The 19,989-nt window shown below is 42.5% G+C and overlaps 1 protein-coding gene across 3 annotated transcripts in view; it reads left to right on the forward strand.

The window, feature by feature from the left end:
- Positions 1–15,813: 15,813 nt before the first annotated feature.
- The window catches only part of LOC140188764 (guanine nucleotide-binding protein G(I)/G(S)/G(T) subunit beta-1), a 108,196-nt gene continuing 104,020 nt past the window's right edge, over positions 15,814–19,989 (forward strand). For 2 of the 3 annotated variants that reach the window (XM_072245386.1, XM_072245385.1), the window contains exon 1: positions 15,814–16,096. The gene's annotated coding sequence lies outside the window, so the exon portion shown is untranslated. The remainder of the gene's footprint in view (positions 16,097–19,989) is intronic. The other variant, XM_072245384.1, reaches the window with a different exon arrangement.

Genomic DNA, 19,989 nt, shown 5'->3' on the forward strand with positions numbered 1-19,989 from the left:
TGGGAATAGTTCACAAGGCACAGGATAGATATGTTCCACAGAGGGAAAAGTTCTCAGATGGCAGGGGTAGGCAACTGTGGCTGACAAGGGAAGTTAAGGACTGCATAAAAACGAAGGATAGGACATAAAAGATAGCAAAAGTGAGTAGAAAGTTGGATGATAGGGAAGTTTTTAAAATCCAACAAAAGGCAACTAAAAAGGCATAAGAAGGAAAAAGATTAAATATGAGGACAAACTAGCCAATAATATAAAGCAGGATACCAAAAGTTTTTTTCAGTAAAAGGGAGGTGAGAGTTGATATTGGACCACTTGAAAATAATGCTGGTGAGTTAGTAATGGTGGACAAAGAGATGGCAGGTGAACTTAATGGGTATTTTATATCTGTCTTTACTGTGGAAGACACTAGAAGTGTGCCAAAGGTCCATGAGTGTTGGGGATTTGGAGTGAGTGCTGTTGGTACTGTTGGTATTACAAAGGAAAATGATGCTAGAAAACTGAAGGGTCTTAACATGGATAAGTCACCTGGACCAGATAGACTACGTCCCGGAGTCCTGAAAGAGGTTGCTGAAGAGACAGCAGATGGATTGGTTATGATTTTTCAATAATTTCTTGATTCTGGCATGGTTCTAAAGGACTTGAAAATTGCAAATGTCACTCCACTCTTTAAGAAGGGAGGAAGGCAAAAGAGAGAAAATTATAGGCCAGTGGTTGGGAAAATGTTGGAGTCTATTATTAAGAATGAGGTTTTGGGGTACTTGGAGACTAATGAAAAAATAAGTCAAAGTCAGCATGGTTTCTGTAACGGGAAACCTTGCCTGATAAATCTGTTAGAGTTCTTTGAGGAAGTAGCAAGCAGCATGGACAAAGGAGGGGCAGTGGTTGTCAATTACTTGGAATTTAAGAAGGCGTTTGATAAGGTGCCACACATGAGGCTGCTTAACAAGATAAAATCCTATGGCATTTCAGGAAAAATATTGCCATGGACAGAAGAATGGCTGACAGGTAGGGACAATGAGTAGGAATAAAGGGGGCTTTTTTTGATTGGCTGCCAGTGACTAGTGATGTTCCTCAGGGGTCAGTAATGGGACCACTACTTTTCACATTGTTTGTCAATGACTGAGATAATGGAATTGATGACTTTGTGGCAAAGTTTGCGGATGATATGAAGATAGGTGGAGGGGTAGGTACTGCTGAAGAAGCAATGTGATTGCAGCAGGACTTAGACAAATTGGAAGAATGGGTAAAGAAGTGACAAATGGAATATAGTGTAGGGTTAGGGTAAAAGGAACAACTGCATTATTATCTAAATGGGGAGAAAATTCAAACATCAGAGGTGCAAAGGTACTTAGGAGTTCTTGTGTAAGACTCCCAGAAGGTTAATTTACAGATTGAGTTTGTGTTTGAGTAGGTAAATACAATGTTGGCATTCATTTCGGACAGAATAGAATATAAAAACAGGGAGATAATGCTGAGGCTTTATGAGACACTAGTCAGGCTGCACTTGGAGTATTGTCAATAGTTTTGAGCCCCATATCTTAGAAAGGATGTGTTGTCATTGGAGAGAGTCCAGAGGATGTTCACAAGGATGATTCCAAGAATGAAGGGCTTAACATAGGAGGAGTGTTTGGCAGCTTTGGGCCTGTACTCACTGGAATTTAGAAAAATGGGGGGGGGGGGGTCTCTTTGAAAGCTAACTAATGTTGAAAGAACCAGACAAGGTGAATGTGAAGAGGATGTTTCCTCTTGTGGGGGTGCCCAGAATTGAGGATCAAATTGAGGGACGACCCTTTATAACAGGTAAGGAGGAATTTCTTTAGCTAGAGTAGTAATCTGTGGAATACTCTGCCAAAGACAGCTGTGGAGGCCAAGACATGGGTATATTTAAACCTGATTGGTTAGGACATCAGCGGTTATAGAGAGAAGGCAGGTAGGTGTATGGGGTTGAGTTTGATCTGGGATCAGCCATTATGGAATGGCGGAGCAGACTTGATGGGCTGAATGGCCTAATTCTGCTCTTATGTCTTATGGTCTTATGCTGCCTGGCCCACTAAGTTCCTCCAGCAGTTTGTTTTTTCATGACAGGTTTAATATGTGGCTTAAGTGAGTTGGGACTAACTGTGATCATGTTTGTAACCCTTTTCACAGTTGTTGAAATCTTCTGGCAACAAGAGCTGCAACTACTCAAACTATTTGATTCTGTCGTGTCAACAAGGCAAAAGCAGTAAATTTAGCAAACGTTGGAGTTCGATTAGAACTTAGAAGCATTTTTGATCGTTCCATATAATTTGGAAAGCATGTAAATTATTGAAGTAGCTATCTAAAGCCCATTTAGAAAAGTTTAAAGGTCTGAAGTATGTAATGAATTATTCAGTAGATTTTTGCTTTAACACATCTAAAATCAATAGTATGAAAGCCACTGAAGAAGGAACGACTTTGTAAGATAACTCTTTCTGCTTCTCGATATTTAATTAATTTATTTAGAGACACAGTTTGGAACAGGCCCTTCCAGCCCAACCAGCTGCACCATTCAGCATCTCACCGTCTAACCCTAGCCTAATCACAAGACAACTTACAATGACCCATTAACCCACTAACTAGTACGTCTTTAGAATGTGATTGGAAACCAGAGGAAACTGACATGGTTCACAGGGAGGATATACACACTCTGGATCTCTCCAGGCTGTAATAGTGTCATACTAACATTGGACATTCAATACCAGCAGAACTCCAAACCTCATCCCATTTGGTATGGAGTGTTCACTGCACAGAACTGGAAAAAGCTGCAGAAGGTTGCAAACTCAGCCAGATCCATCACGCGTACTGGCCTCCCCAGCATCGAGGACATCTTCAATAAACAATGCCTTTTTGAGGTATCCATTATTAATGACCCCCAACACTCAGGACAGGCCCTCTTCTCATTGCTACCATCAAGGAGGAGGTACAGGAGCCTGAAGACACACACCCTCAACATTTCAGGAACAGTTTCTTCCCCTCCACCGACAGATTTCTGAATGGACAGTGAACCCATGTACACTACCGCACTGTTTCTTCTTTGTTTTGCTCATTTTGTACTACTTATTTAACTTAATTTATAAATATATTTCTTATTGTAATTTATAGCTTTATGCATAGCACTGTACTGCTGTCACAAAACAACATATTGCATGACATAGGTCAGTGATATTAAACCTGGTCCTGATTTTGATTCTGAATTCTTTACTGATAAAATTGTTAAAGAATAATGTGCGATATGCAGCCAGTTATAAACGACAATGGAGAAGGTGGGACTAATACTATCACACCATCGACTTTCATGATTTTATAACAAGGTACTTCAAACTAAGCACTTAGAGGTGTGAATAATTTATAAATTAAAAAATTGACCCTCTGTTAAAATGTCTAGGGTTTTCATCCATATCCGTTAACGCCATCGCACAGTAACATTTTACTAATGATCTTCTGGACTTTCTCAGGGCACGAAAACAAAATTATTCTAGCTAATACAATTCAAAAAAAGTACTTAATTTTGTAAAATGTGCGTATGGATTAATATTTCACCTCAAATAAATTGTGGCATTTTTAGTTTGGATGATGATAGAACCTCCAGCTGATCCCTCTTAAACAAAGAGCAAAGAAGTAAGTATTTTGTTATGTGAACAAGAATTCAGTAATCCCAAATCTCTCCTAGCTATCAACCTCTGTAAGTGTACTTCCTTAGTTAAATAAAGTTAAATGTCCAGTGGTGTTGGGCAGCAGGGCACGAATCTTGATGAACATTTAAGAGTCGCGATGTAATGATGCAGCTCTATAAATCTCTGGTTAGGCCACACTTGGAGTACTGTGTCCAGTTCTGGTCGCCTCACTATAGGAAGGATGTGGAAGCATTGGAAAGGGTACAGAGGAGATTTACCAGATGCTGCCTGGTTTAGAGAGTATGCATTATGATCAGAGATTAAGGGAGATAGGGCTTTACTCTTTGGAGAGAAGGAGGATGAGAGGAGATATGATAGAGGTGTACAAGATATTAAGAGGAATAGATAGAGTGGATAGCCAGCGCCTCTTCCCCAGGGCGCCGCTGCTCAGTACAAGAGGATATGGCTTTAAGGTAAGGGGTGGGAAGTTCAAGGGGGATATTAGAGGAAGGTTTTTTACTCAGAGAGTGGAATGCAATGCCTGAGTCAGTGGTGGAGGCAGATACGCTAGTGAAGTTTAAGAGACTACTATACAGGTATATGGAGGAATTTAACGTGGGGGGTTATATGGCAGGCAGGGTTTGAGGGTTGGCATAACATTGTGGCCGAAGGGCCTGTAATGTGCTGTACTATTATATATTCTATGTCCTATAACATTCGTCCTGATGAGGTTTGGCAGAAAGACATTGAAACCCTGCATCCAGGGTAATCGTCGTTCAAATCACTCACTCTGAGTTTCGTTTTGAAGTCAGGGTCTGTGGTTAGAAGGAATTTTTCTCCAATTACATTGCAGATTCTACAATTTTGCTGACTGTAAGGGCATTAAGTAAATTAAAATAAAGGAAAACATAATGTTCCAAATAATCTGTCACAGCAATAAATGTGAATGAAATTTGGTCCCAATACAGTCCATCTGGGAAAGAGTTTGAGAATAAAATATTTCCTTCTTCCAATATGTGTTGCTAGCACCACCGAGTCTTAGGCCAATACTAAACAAGTCTCTGTAAATTAGAACTCTGTATACCTACATTAATAATGTGAAGACATAAAGTTCTCTTTCCGCATAAGCACCAGTTCCACACCGGTCTTCTGCATGTCCAACTGGGAGTGGTACATTGGGTCAGGGTACATTAATACATAAGTCAGAGGTACATTTGTACATTGGTACATTAGTCAGGGGTACATTGGACCAGAGATTCTTTGGTTCATTGGCAAGGGTATATTGGACAGGGGTGTATTGGTAAATTGGGCAGGGTACATTGGTACAGTGAACACACACAGGGTACATTGGTACAATGAACAGGAGTACATTGGTCAGGGTACATCAGTACATTGGGTCAGGGTACATTGGTATATTGGACCAGAGGTACTTGGTACTTTGTGCAAGGGTACATTGGATCAGGGGTTCATTTGTATATTGGGTCAGGGGTACTTTGGCACATTGGGTCAAGGGTACACTGGTACCTTAATCCAGAAGTACATTGGTACATTAGATCAGGAGTACATTGGTACATTGGGTCAGGGTACCTTGGTATATTAGATCATGAGTACATTGGACCAGAGGTACATTGGTACATTAGATCAGGGGTACATTGGTACATTTGTATATTGGTACATTAATTCAGGGGTAGATTGGTACATTGACTCAGGAGTACATTGGTACATTGATACATTTGGCAAGGGCACATTGGTACATCAGACAAATAGATAGGTAGATACTTTAAGGATGCCAAAGAAAATTACAATGTCACAGTAGCATTACTTATGCATAGAGATAAATATTAGGAGAGAAGCAGGAAGAATAAAAACTATGTTACCACAAACAGTCTAACAGGAGGGGGTCCATCACTTCCGCAGCTTTAGGCTGACTCATTATAGAGCCTAATGGTCGAGGGTAAGAATGACCTCATATAGTGCTCCTTGGAGCAGCACAGTTGTCTTAATCTATTACTGAAAGTGCTCCTCTTTTCAGCTAAGGTGGCATGCAGAGGGTGAGAAACATTGTCCAGAATTCCCAGGTTTTCCATAGGATCCTTTGTTCTACCACAGCCTCCAGTGTGTTAAATTTGACTATACCAGAGCCAGCCCTTCTGATCAGTTTACTGAGCCTGTTGGGCATACCCGTGTTGCCCTAGCACACCACCACATAGAAGATTGTACTGGCGACAACAGACTGGTAGAACATGTGAAGGAAAGCCCTGCATTCTCCAGAGGACCTCCATATCCTCAGGAAGTAGAGGCAATTCTGGCCCTTTTTGTACACACCCCCTGTGTTGGTGCTCCATTCGTTATCCAGGTGCAGCCCAGGTACTTGTATGTCCTCAGCACATCTACACCCTCACCACTAATAGTAACAGGGAGCAATGCAGGCTTAACCTTCCTGAAGTCCATCACCATTTCCTTTGTCTTACTAATGTTGAGCTGCAGATGATTCAGCCTGCACCATTTGGTACATTTGGCAAGGGTGCATTGGTATATTAGACAGGATTATATTGGACAAGGGTACATTGGTGCATTGGCCCAGAGGTATAATCATACATTGGGCTACATTGTTTATTCTTCAGAAACATAATCAGTGGTGCCCTGAGACATGAATCGTGCAGCATCTGGAGTGTATGAGTCCACACGACAGAGTCTGTCCAGCTCAGGGCAACCCTTCCTAACCACATCCCCTCCCCAACCCCAGCTCAAACCTGCCACCTCCCCCCCACCCTTCACTTGCCTCCTCAATGCTTCCTCTGACTGGCTGACCTGTCCTGACACAATGAGTGATTTCAACATCCTGATTTCAAGATTCAAGATAGTTTAAGGTTATTTCCAGTACACAAATGTAAAGGAGAATGAAAGAATTCTTACTCCAGATTCGATGCAGCACAAAAAAATGAATTAAGATCAATAACACAATAATAACAAAAACACAATAAATATGAATACATGCATAGATTGATTGTATGTCCAGAAAATGATGCTAGGCACAGGAGTGTCTGTACATAAGGTGACTCTGACAGGAAATGATAAAGTAGTGGTGGTTGGGGGTGGGTTAGTGGGTGGAAATGTTGATTAGCCTTACTGCTTGGGGAAAGTAATTGTTTTTGAGTCTGGTGGTCCTGGCATAGATGCTACGTGGACTCTTCCCTGATGGGAATGGGACAAACAGTCCATGAGCAGAATGAGTGGGATCCTTCATGATGTTAATGGCCCTTTTCCGGCATCCTTCTGTCCTTGATGGAAATTTCTCCATATCTCTGTTTTGAAAGGGCACCCCTCTATCCTGAGGCTGTGCCCTCTTGTCCTAGACTCCCCCACCATAGGAAACATCCTTTCCACATCTACTTTGTCTAGGCATTTCAACATTCAAAAGGTTTCAATGAGATTCCCCCCCCCCCCCCCACCACCATCCTTCTGAATTCCAGTGAGTACAGACCTAGAGACACCAAATGTTCCTCGTATGATAACCTTTCCATTCCTGGAATCATCCTTGTGAACCTCCTCTGGACCCTCTCCAATGCCAGCACATATTTTCTAAGATGAGGGGCCCAAATCTGCTCACAATACTCAAGGTGAGGCCTCACCAGGGCCTTGTAAAGCCTCAGCATCACATCCTTGCTCTTGTATTCTCGACCTCTTGAAATGAATGCTAACATGGCATTTTCCTTCCTCAACACCAACTCAACCTGCAAGTTAACCTTCAGGGTTTTCTGCACAAGGACTCCCAAGTCCCTCTGCATCTCAGATTCCTGGATTTTCTCCCCATTTAGAAAATAGTCTGCACATTTATTTCTACTACCAAAGTGCATGACCGTGCATTTTCCAACATTGTATTTCATTTGCCATTCAATGAAATAATTCAATCAAAATGGCATCACATGGTCTTAAAAGAGCTTTTGGCACACTGGCCTTCATAAATCAGAGCAAAGAGCACAGGAGATGGGATGTTATATTGAAGTTGTATAAGATATTGGTTCGTCCAAATTTGGAGTATGGCATGCAGTGCTGGTCACCTTCCTACAGGAAGATATCAAGAAGATTGAAAGAGTAAAGAGAACACTTTCAAGGATGTTGTCAGGATTTAAGGGCCTGAGTTATAGGGAAAGGTTGAATATGTTAGGACTTCATTCTCTGGTATGTAGGAGAATGAGAGGAGATTTGGTAGAGATAAACCAAATTCTGAGGGGTATAGCTAAGGTAACTGCAAGCAGGTATTTTGCACTGAGGTTGGGTGAGATGAGAACTAGAAGCATTGTTTAAGGGTGAAAGGTGAAATGTTTCAGGGGAACCTGATGGGAACTTCTTCACTCAGAGGGTGAGAGTGTGGAATGAACTGCCACTGCAAGTAGTAAATGTGGGTTTGATTTCAACATTTAAGAGAAGTTTTGATAGGTACATAGATGGGAGGGGAATAGAGGACTATAGTCCAGGTGTGGGTCAATGCGACTAGGCAGACTAACAGTTTGGCACAGACTGAATGGCCAAAAGGTCTGTTTCTCTGCTGTAGTGCTCTCTGAGTCTACGATACCTTCTCTGTCTCTGTGCCGATTAAGGGAAAATATTTTGAAAGGATAGGGCCTTTCTTGTCAGAGTTCATTATAAATAATTTCAGAACAGCAAGTTGAATAATTTACTGGGACTGAGGAGTGTCGGTATCCCAGCTCACTTCTAGCCATCTTATTGCACCTGTCAGATGTACAGGAGTTAATGAACTTGTCGATCTTTCCTGCAGTAGGGGCTATTGTTTGAACTATTTAGTTCATTGTGCAATAAACCAACCCACGAACAGGAACATGATCAACAAGGAACTCTGTCCCCAGGTGGAATGGGAGAGAGTTTCAGTATCAGTAGCATATGTTTTTTTAATATATTGTTTGGAGACTGCAATACATAATTTATAAATTTCAATCATTAAATAATTAGTGCAAAGAGTGAGCAAAAAAATGGAAAAGAAATATTGAGGAAGGGTCCATGGGCTCATTGTCCATTCAGAAATCTGATGGCAGTGGGCAAGTAGCTGTCCCTGAAACATTGTGTGTCTGTGTGTGTGTGTCTTCAGGTTCCTATACCTCCTCCTTGGCGGTAGCAATAAAAAGAGCATCAGAATCAGATAAGGGCCCAAATTGCCCACAATACTCAAAGTGTGGTCTGACCAATACCTTAGAAAGCCTCAGCATTACATCCTTGCACTTAATCTCCTAATATGGCTCAGTGCCAAATTTTGATTGTGCTCCCATCAGACATTTGGGAAGGTTTACAATGTTAAAGGTGCTATATAAATGCAAGCTGTTGTTGTTTTTGCATTGTTGATTGCTTGGGAGGTCCCTGATGGCATCGCATGTCAACATTAATGTGACTGCAAGTCCCAGGCTCCCTTGGAAACTGGTGCTACTGAGCATTGCAACATGCCAGCTGGGAATGCCTGGTGATCTCCAGAGACTGATGTCACATCTCTGGACAGCGCTGATGTGTAAATCACGCGATGGAGTGACACAAGACACTAAGCAACCAACTACAGATTCTCAATTGCACACATTCGAAACGGAGCTTTCATCCCATTAATCCCAATAGCTTCAATTTAGGCACATTCTCAGGGAATATCTGAGAAGTCAAACTGACGTTGGTAAGTAAATTAATAAAGAAAACGAAAGATATGTATGTAGGTCAATGTTGGATTGGATTCAGTACTGGAGGCTTATGGTGAATGTGCACTATATATTTATCTGAAATTCTAAATCACAGCAACTCAAATGGTGAGTGTGTGTGTGTACGTATAAATCAGAATCAGGTTGAATGTCACTGGCATATGTTGTGAAACTTGTTATTTTGCAGCAGCAGTACAATGCAATACATAATAATAAAATAAATATAAATTGCAATAAGAAACATATTTTTAAAATTAAATTCAATAAGCAATGCAAACAGAGAGCAAAATAAAATAATAGTTAGTGTTCATTGTCTGTCAGAAATCTGACGGCAGAGAGGAAAATCCTGTTTTTAAAACCTTGAAGGTGAGACTTTAGGCTCAATTATATACATGTATATAATGTATATTTTATATATTGAGATTTCATTATATACATGTATACTATATAATGTGTATATTATATATTTAGGCTCCATTATATAGATGTTGCATGTAATATTGACATTCAGCATAAAATGTTGGCACTGGCCAAAGTTTCACACAGTGCTCAGGACTGTGGAGTCTTTCGAAATGTTTTACATTCAGTCAGCATTGGCATAAACTAATAAGTAAATCACATTCCCTCCACTTAACCATTTGGTTCACGGTTTACTCTAAAGTTTTTAGCACAGAAATCCGGACCATCACGGAGTGGAGCAGGGAACAGAGGAAAGTGTCCTTTGCAGAATGAAGGGAAGGGTTATCCATTGTGGAAGTCCAGATTGATTCTCCATTATAGAGTGGAACGGGGAATAGAGGAAGGTGTCCTTTGCAGAATGAAGGGAAGGGTTATCCATTGTGGAAGTTCAGATTGATTCCCCACTACAGAACAAAATGGAGAATAAGGGAAGGTTTCCATTGCTGAATAGAGGGGAAGGGGTATCGTTGTAGAACAGTTGGGGGGGGGCAGGGATTGATGCACCTTTGGTGGTGTTGCCTTTTACCAGTGGCATTCAGCCAAGGCTCTCTCTTCAGAATCAGAATCAGAATTAACTTCATTTTCATATGCCGTGAAATTTGTTGTTTTGTGGCAGCAGTACATTCCAACACATAATAATAAACAACTATAAATTACAATAAGTATATATAAAAAATTAAATTAAATAAGTGGTGCAAAAAAGAGGATAATAATAGTACGGCAGTGTTCATGGATTCATTGTCCATTCAGAAATCTGATGGAGGTGAAGAAGAAGCTGTACCTGAAACATTTAATGTGGGTCTTCAGGCTCCTGTACCTTCTCCTTGATGGTAGCAATGGGAAGAGGGCATGTCTGGGTGATGGGCTTGTTAATAACAGATGCCATATTTTCAGGCAAAATTTGTCTGGGTATTTTAAAAAAGGACAAAGGTGTCTTTTCTGTGTCCTGGGGCAAATAATCCTGTTCAACACTGAACTGATTCCATAACCTACAAGTTCACTTTTCAGGACTCGACAACTCATGTTCTCGATAATGTGTATGTATCTATTTATTATCATCTGTATTGTTGGTATTTGCACAGTTGCTTTGCATATTGGTTGTCAGTATGTGTGTGTGCAGTTTTCATTGATTCTAATCTATTTCTTTGTTCTACTGTGAATTCTTCTTCATGTTAACTCCATCACCCCTACTGGAGCATAGGCCAATGACAGCGGGTCGGCAGAGTGGTTTGCCCTGGGCCAGTCTTTAACATTGTCCTCAGGTGTAGCCATCTTTGAAGATCCTTCCTCTCCCAGGGACGAGGGCTTTGGAGCTTCTGTTGGCATTTGTAGCTCTGGGTTTTTATGGGATGGGATTGCTAGCCCCAGGGCCAACTCTCCTCCTTTCACAAGCAAGCTTAGAACTATCCATGGCAGAATTTCTACTGTGAACACCCACAAGAAAATAAATCCCAGGATAGAATATTGTGACATATACTTTGATAATAAATTTACTTTGAACTTAGATCTTTCCTTGGTCAAAATCTAAAACTGATTGCCTGATAAGTATCACTTTCTGTTGAGCTGTGAGAAAACTGGTTTCTGGTTTGCAATAATGACCACACTTTGATAAAGCAGCTTAGTGATACATTTGTGTTGGATAAGCCTGAAAGAGCCAAAGCATACATGCACAGATCCTCCACATTAGCAGGCAGAATTAATCAACCAAGGGAGAGAAGGACAGGGAAGTAACAGTGTGACTGTACACAACACTGGTGAGACCACAGCTTAATCTTGTGTTCAGATATGATCACCACATTACAGGAGCAATATAATTATGCAGGAGATGGTGCAGAGATTTAAGACCATAAGACCATAATATATGATGATGATGATGATTATGAAGACACGTAGTCCTCTTTTATTGTCATTTAGTAATGCATGCATTAAGAAATGATACATTATTTCCTCCAGTGTGATATCACAAAACACAGGACAGACCAAGACTGAAAAAACTGACAAAACCACTTGATTATAACATATAGTTACAACAGTGCACAATACCATAACTTGATGAAGAAGTCCGTGAGCACAGTAAAGTTCAAAGTTTCTCAAATGTCCCACATCTCACACAGGCGGGAGAAGGAAGAAAAACTCTCCCTGCCATGCCGACCACAATCCGACTCTGAGTCATCCGAAAACTTCGAGCTCTGATCAGCTCTCCGACACCGAGTACTGAGTGCCATCTCTGTCCGAACAATTCGACCTCCTTCTCGGTCGCCAAAAGCAGGCAAGGCCGGGGATTTTGAGGCCTACCCTCTGAAAGATTCCCGACCACACAGTAATGACAGCAGCGAACGGGCATTTCAGAAATTTCTCAAGATCTTCCTCTGTGCTTTCATGTCCATTCTCCATCAAATCAGAATTGTATATATAGGAGAAATAGGCCATTCAGCCCATCGAGTCTGCTCTGCCACTCAATCATGGCTGATCCAATTCTTCCAGTTGTCCCCACTCCTCTGCCTACTCCCCATATTCTTTGATGCCCCAGCTAATCAAGAACTTATCTATCTCTGCCTTAAATGCACCCAATGACTTGGCCTCCACAGCCGCTCATGACAACCATTTCCACAGATTTACCACCCTCTGACTAAAGTAATTTCTCCGCATCTCTATTCTAAATGGACGTCCTTCAATCCTGAAGTTGTACCCTCTTGTCCTAGACTCCCCTACCATGGGAATTCATTTACAAAGATTTTGTCAGGACTGAAAAGTTGTAGCCATGAAGAAAGATTGAATGAAATGGGGTTGTTTTCTTTGAATGAGAAGCAGATGGAATTACATCATTGGTGGAAAATCTAGTCAGGTGGAAGAAAGCAGCATACATGAGGTTTAGGAGGCAAGGATCAGATGGGTCTATTGAGGAATATAGGAAAGCAAGAAAGGAGCTCAAGGAGGGGCTGAGGAGAGCAAGAAGGGGGCATGAGAAGGCCTTGGTGAGTAGGGTAAAGGAAAACCCCAAGGCATTCAATTATGTGAAGAATAAAAGGATGACAGGAGTGAAGGTAGGACCGATTAGAGATAAAGGTATGAAGATGTGCCTGGAGGCTGTGGAAATGAGCGAGGTCCTCAATGAATACTTCTCTTCGGTATTCACCAATGAGAGGGAACTTGATGACGGTGAGGACAATATGAGTGAGGTTGATGTTCTGGAGCATGTTGATATTAATGGAGAGGAGGCGTTGGAGTTGTTAAAATACATTAGGACAGATAAGTCCCCGGGGCCTAACGGAATATTCCCCGGGCTGCTCCACGAGGCGAGGGAAGAGATTGCTGAGCCTCTTGCTAGGATCTTTATGTCCTCGTTGTCCATGGGAATGGTACCGGAGGATTGGAGAGAGGCGAATGTTGATCCCTTGTTCAAAAAAGGTAGTAGGGATAGTCCAGGTAATTATAGACCAGTGAGCCTTACGTCTGTGGTGGGAAAGCTGTTGGAAAAGATTCTTAGAGATAGGAGCTATGGGCATTTAGAGAATCATGGTCTGATCAGGGACAGTCAGCATGGCTTTGTGAAGGGCAGATCATGTCTAACAAGCCTGATAGAGTTCTTTGAGGAGGTGACCAGGCATATAGATGAGGGTAGTACAGTGGATGTGATCTACATGGATTTTAGTAAGTCATCTGACAAGGTTCCACATGGTAGGCTTATTCAGAAAGTCAGAAGGCATGGGATCCAGGGAAGTTTGGCCAGGTGGATTCAGAATTGGCTTGCCTGCAGAATGCAGAGGGTCGTGGTGGACGGAGTACATTCGGATTGGAGGGTTGTGACTAGTGGTGTCCCACAAGGATCGGTTCTGGGACCTCTACTTTTCGTGATTTTTATTAAAGACCTGGATGTGGGGTAGAAGGGTGGGTTGGCAAGTTTGCAGATGACACAAAGGTTGGTGGTGGTGTAGATAGTGTAGAGGATTGTCGAAGATTGCAGAGAGACAATGATAGGATGCAGAAGTGGGCTGAGAAGTGGCAGATGGAGTTCAACCCATGAGGTGGTGCACTTTGGAAGGACAAACTCCAAGGCAGAGTACAAAGTAAATGGCAGGATACTTGGTAGTGTGGAGGGGCAGAGGGATCTGGGGGTGCATGTCCACAGATCCCTGAAAGTTGCCTCACAGGTGGATAGGGTAGTTAAGAAAGCTTATGGGGTGTTAGCTTTCATAAGTCGAGGGGTAGAGTTTAAGAGTCGTGAGGGAATGCTGCAGCTCTATAAAACTCTGGTTAGGCCACACTTGGAGTACTGTGTCCAGTTCTGGCCGCCTCACTATAGGAAGGATGTGGAAACATTGGAAAGGGTACGGAGGAGATTTACCAGGATGCTGCCTGGTTTAGGGAGTATGGATTATGATCAGAGATTAAGGGAGCTAGGGCATTACTCTTTGGAGAGAAGGAGGATGAGAAGAGACATGATAGAGGTATACAAGATATTAAGAGGAATAGATAGAGCGGACAGCCAGCACCTCTTCCCCAGGGCACCACTGCTCAATACAAGAGGACATGGCTTTAAGGTAAGGGTTGGGAAGTTCAAGGGGGTTATTAGAGGAAGGTTTTTTACTCAGAGAGTGGTTGGTGTGTGGAATGCACTGCCTGAGTCAGTGGTGGAGGCAGATACACTGATGAAGTTTAAGAGACTACTAGACAGTTATATGGAGGAATTTAAAGTGGGGGTTATATGGAAGGTAGGGTTTAAGGGTCAGCACAACATTGTGGGCCAAAGGACCTGTACTGTGCTGTACTAGTCTATGTTCTATGTTCTGTTGAAGTGTACAAAGTTGAGCGGCCTACGTAGAATAAATAGACAGGACTGGTTTTCCTTCACAGAGAGGGAATAATCCTGAGAATATATATTTAGATGACTTAGTAGACATATCAGAAGAAGTGGAGGAACAATATTTCTCCCAGAGCAACTCACACAAAATGCTGGAGGAATTCAACAAGTCAGGCAGCATCTATGGGAATGAATAAACAGTTTGATGTTTCAATCTGAGATCCTTCATTAGAATCTGGCTCCAAACAGTAACTGTTTACTTATTTCCATAGATGCTGCCTGACTTGTTGAGCTCCTCCAGCATTTTGTGTGTGTTGCTCTGGATTTCCAGCACCTGAAGAATCTCTTGTATTTAATATTTCATTGACTGGGAGAGGCAGGAACATGAATCAGATTTCATTATTACTTGCATCTGTATTAGAAGGGCTGTGACCTACAGGGAAGTGAACAACATTGTAGGGTGGTCGCAGCTGGGTTGATCAGGGATATTCGGTCGGCAGGTCCCACTGAGGAAAGGGTGTCTGGATTCTGGGACGCTCACATCCCACTAAGAAAATGTTTTCTGAGTTTAGAAACATTCAGGTTTTAAGTTTTAAGTAAATTTATTATAAAAGTGTGTATATGTCACCATATAAAACTCTGAGATTCATTTTCTTGCGGGCATTCACAGTAAGTACAAAGAAAGAGAACAGAAAAAACACACACACAAGATGGATGTGCCAATGTACAAAAAACAACAAATTATGCAAATACGATCAATCAATCAATAAATAAGCAAGCAAGCAATAAATACCGAGAACATGAAATGAAGAGTCCTCGAAAGTGAGTCCATAGGTTAGGGGAATGATTCAGTGTTGAGTTGAATGAAATTGCGTGAAGTTATCCCCCAGTTCAAGAGACTGAAAGTTGAGGGGTAAGATAACCAATTTCCTCCTGGGATCAATAAAGTATGACTACTATGAAAAACTGTTTCTGAATCTGGCGGTGAGGCTCCCGTACATTCTTCCTGATGGCAGCAGCAAGAAGAGATCCTCTGGATCTTGGGACATTCCGTTTTCGCTGAAAGAAGGTTCTCTGGATCTTGGGACCGATCCGGCTGAGGGGATGAACCGCTGTCCGTCGAACACCGGGGGGCGCTGCTGTCACTCCCCCCACGTGACCAAGCCACCACCCTCCTCCGCTCCATCGCATCACGGCGGGCGGGCATACGCGCGCGTGCGCGCGCAAGAGAGCGTGGGGTTTCCCGAATGGTGAGCAGGGGCGAGTGCAGCACCGCGCCCATCCGCCCGAACGAGAGCGCGCCCACTGTCTCCGTGTTAATGGCCGCCGGCCGCCGTGCCTCATCTGCCTGAGGGAAAAGCGCCAGTTCCGACTCCTTTCGCCACCGGACAACCGATACCCAGCGCTTCCCGCCCCGTCCCTTCGCCGGAGCGAATCCACCAGCGCAGTCTGCCCGAGGCCGAGCCGAGCCCCGCGGCCGGGAGCGGTCAATGAGAGCGGCAGCCCGCCGGGTGAGTGAGTGCGGGGGCTGGGGGGAGCGGCCGCCCTTTTGGACCGCTCGATGGGAGCAGGTCCGGCAGTCCCTGTGAGGGCCGGTTTGGGAGAGGGTGTTGTGTACCCACCGGGGCTGGGCCGCTGGGAGGAGCCCCCGGGGCCCACACGGCAAACATGGCGCTGCCTCCGCCCCGCTCCCCTCTCTGTCGGCGGCGGGCTGGGGCTGGGGCGCCGCCCGTCCCCTGCCTCCGGCCCAGTCCCCGTCCCCGTTCCCGGGCAGAGTAGGGTGGGTGAGTCTGTCTTTTCTTTCCACCCCCCTCCCCACTCAACCACAAAGATTCACTTCATTGATGTGGCGCCGCCCACGGGCTCCTGACTTTTGCCAATTCTGTTTGGAGAAAATGAAAATGGGTTAGAATCGGGTTTAATATCACTTGTATACACGGTGAAATTTGTTGTTTTGCGGTAGCAGTATATTATAATACATAATGAAAACTATAAATTACAATACGCATTATATATATGAAATAAATAAAGTAGTGCAAAAAGAATGTAATCTGCAAAGCGGCCTTTACCGGCACTTCAAAGGCACTGTCTGGTCATATTATTCGGTAACGTCTCCATCTTAACGCAGGAGGGGCTCGGGGCTTGATCGACTATTTTTATTGTTTGAAGATCTTGACTTTAAAAAAATGTGGGTTCCAGGGTTGGAAAAGGTTGAGTGTTTGTGCATTCAGTGTTGGAAGACGTTTCATAAAATGCCGAGTTAACATCATGAATTGGGTAACGGAATAATCAGGTGGGTTCCTCTGCATTTGGACCAGTCGAAGGTTTCATCTGCCTACTGAATGAATACCCTGGCACATACAATGCCTATTAGGGAAGGCGTCTATTACTAATTTGAATCCTGCTTTACCCTAAGTCCAAAGAGTGAAGGAAACGTGCATTACTGAATAATTATTTTGAAGCTCTACACTAGAAACGGCTATAAATACCCAGGCACATTTTTAAGAAAGGAATCTAGCATTGAAACTCGGTTGACTTGTGTAATTTCCATTCCTCACTTTCCCTTAGCAGTAACACTTTCTTGATGGTAGCTAAGTGATCAACCTCTGTAAACTGCTATTTTTGTATGTCCAGAGGTCGAGAGAGGCTATTCCCAGTGATTTATTTCCCTTCCAGGCCCCCTCACCCTCTCTTCTCTCTCCCCCCCTGTATTACCTGTGAGCAGAATTTGGGCAAAAATGAGAACAGGTCAGAATTGGGTTTAATATCACTGGCATATGTCTTGAAATTTATTGTTTTGCGGCAAAAGTACATTGCAATGCACAATGAAAATACTATAAGTTGAGTTGAGGGCTTCTGTCGGTCAGAGTTGACAGTGAATATTGTGTCCTAGCTGTCTAGGTATGCAAGCCTGGGCAGCGTAATATGGAGAGCATGCCATGAAGCAAGCTCCCCCTCTCTACACATCTGATTAACCCAAAGGGACAGCAGAGACTAATGCAGTTTGGTATCAGCTGTGTTGCAGGAGTTGTCAGTCAACATTGAACTCATTGTAGGACTGCCTTAGGGATTCCAGCTCTGGAATTTGCCCTTGGGGTTTACTCCTGAAGCCTTTCCCATGAGTGGGTGTAGCTGAAAGCAGCAGAGGTTTGAGATCAGAGTTTTCCTTCTAGATGAGCTGCAGACCACAGCTGAAGAGCCCCATCTTCTCAAAGCAACTGGTTTTAAAACACTAGTAACCCTCCTTTGCCCCTTCGCCTGTCAGTACAAACAGTTCCACCTGGCTTAGTAGCTAAGCCACACGTGAAGGCCTGGAGCTGGACTTGGTTGTCAGAGGCTATTTGAGGCTCACACCATTGGGAGCATTTAATGGATGGTGGGAGCTTGTCCCCATTACCACCCTGGCTATTATAGTCTTAAGGAATCACTGAATTACAGTAAGAAATATATATTAGTGCAAATAGAGAGGAAAATAATGCTGTAGTGTACATGGGTACATTGTCCATTCAGGAATCTGATTTTGGAGAGGAAGAGGCTGTTCCTGAAACATTAAGTGTGTGTCTTCAGGCACTTGATGGTAGCAGTGAGAAGAGGGCATGTCCTGATGAATGCCATTTTTTTTTTCCCGAAGCATCACCTTTTGACAGGGATCCTCGATGCTTTATGGGCATAGTGTTTGGGGAAGATGAGAACGGTTGATGGTGCTAATGCAAGTATATTTGTATGTATGTTCTTTACCATATCTGGGATTGGGGTTAATGTTGAAGTATTTTAATATCAGAAAAGATGGCAAGAAGCTGTTCTGTGTACAAGCCATTATGTAAGAGTTAATGTTTCTCACCCTCCAAAACAATTCTGCTGTTCTGAATAAATTATTGGGCGCAACTTGTATAATTAATTAGAAAAATTAAGTATAGCTTGTGGGATTAATGAAGGCCATGGAAAATTGCTGAATCCTGATAATTGGAATTTATAGTATGGGATTAAAATATTCTAAAACAGCTTTGATATACCAGGATTTAGCACAAGTACTTTTATTGCCTAGTCGATTTCCCAAAAATGGAATGGAAACTATTCTTTTCCCCCATCTTCGCCAAGAATCTGCGTAGCATATTGATAGTTTTCTGGAAGCTTTCTTTGTACATGTTTAAATCATGTTTTGACGTTTTAAATTATGCATTGTTTCGCTGAGAGTCTACTGTTTTTACATACTATTGTTAAGGTATACTATTACATATAAATAGGTTTGCAGAGAAAGGTGGCAGTTCAGTCCCTGTCCACTAAGCCCGAATAAAAAGCTGTGAATCCCACTTCTGAGCTCTTATTATGTACATTGCAGGTTGATCGGAGTTTCAAATGTGAAGAGGAGTTTGGCTTGCAATCTTTTTTCAGACCATGGTTTCCTGAATCCTATCAGTTTTGGTGGAAACAAAAATTTCTTAACTCCTCTCATCCTGCTAATCACCACAGTTCTATGCTGCTCTAGTTATTGATCTCTCTGCAGTGGGTCCGTTCTACTCACTCTAGTCTCCCCTATTTATTAATTTTTGTTATTAGTGAAAGAATGTCCACTTCTGTATTCGTGGTTTTCCAAATTTTTTTCCCATTGCATTTGTTATAGATCTGAAATGCAAATCTAAACCCCAATAGGGTTTTTGCCTAGACATCAGAATCAGGTTTAATATCACATGTTGTAAAATTTGTTTTGAGGCAGCAGTGCATTGCAATGCACGATAATAAAAACACTGGAAATTACAATGAGAAATATATATTAAAATTAAATAGTGCCAAAAAGAGGGAAAAAATGAGGTGGTGTTCATGGGTTCATTGGCCATTCATGATTGTGGGGGGGGGGGAAGAAGCTCCTCTGAAATGGCTGCAGGCTCTTGGACCTCCTTGCTGGTGGTAATAATCAGAAGAGGAAATGTTCTGGGTGAAGTGGGGGGGGTCCTTATTGATGGATGCCACCATTTCGAGGCACCTATTGTCAAATAGAGTAGATTTAATTGTAATTTTTAAAGCACCTTTTGCTGATTTATTTTTATCATTTTATGAATGTTGGCTTCCCTGAGCTGCTAATTTCACTAAGCTTTTTATCCTATAATCATTTCCCAGATGAAAATAATGATTGAGCCATATGTGGTATTACACATTAGCCAGTGATAATCTTCACTCCAGCTTGTTCTATAATCAGTGCGGTCATTGATTTCAGTTCAATATTTCCTTATCAAAATTTTTTTTTTTATTAACAGATTAAGTAATGTGACAGAGTTGGGCATCATCGTGAAATGACTTAATTCCCAGTAGTATTCAGCTGCTTTCCATGTATTTTTTGAAGAGAGTATGTTGGAACCTCAGATGTGCATTTTTTAATTAATGCCTCGAGTTCCGTCCCATCTCCCAC

The sequence above is a fragment of the Mobula birostris genome, chromosome 27 (genome assembly GCF_030028105.1).
Source record: "Mobula birostris isolate sMobBir1 chromosome 27, sMobBir1.hap1, whole genome shotgun sequence".
Classification (NCBI taxonomy): domain Eukaryota; kingdom Metazoa; phylum Chordata; class Chondrichthyes; order Myliobatiformes; family Myliobatidae; genus Mobula; species Mobula birostris.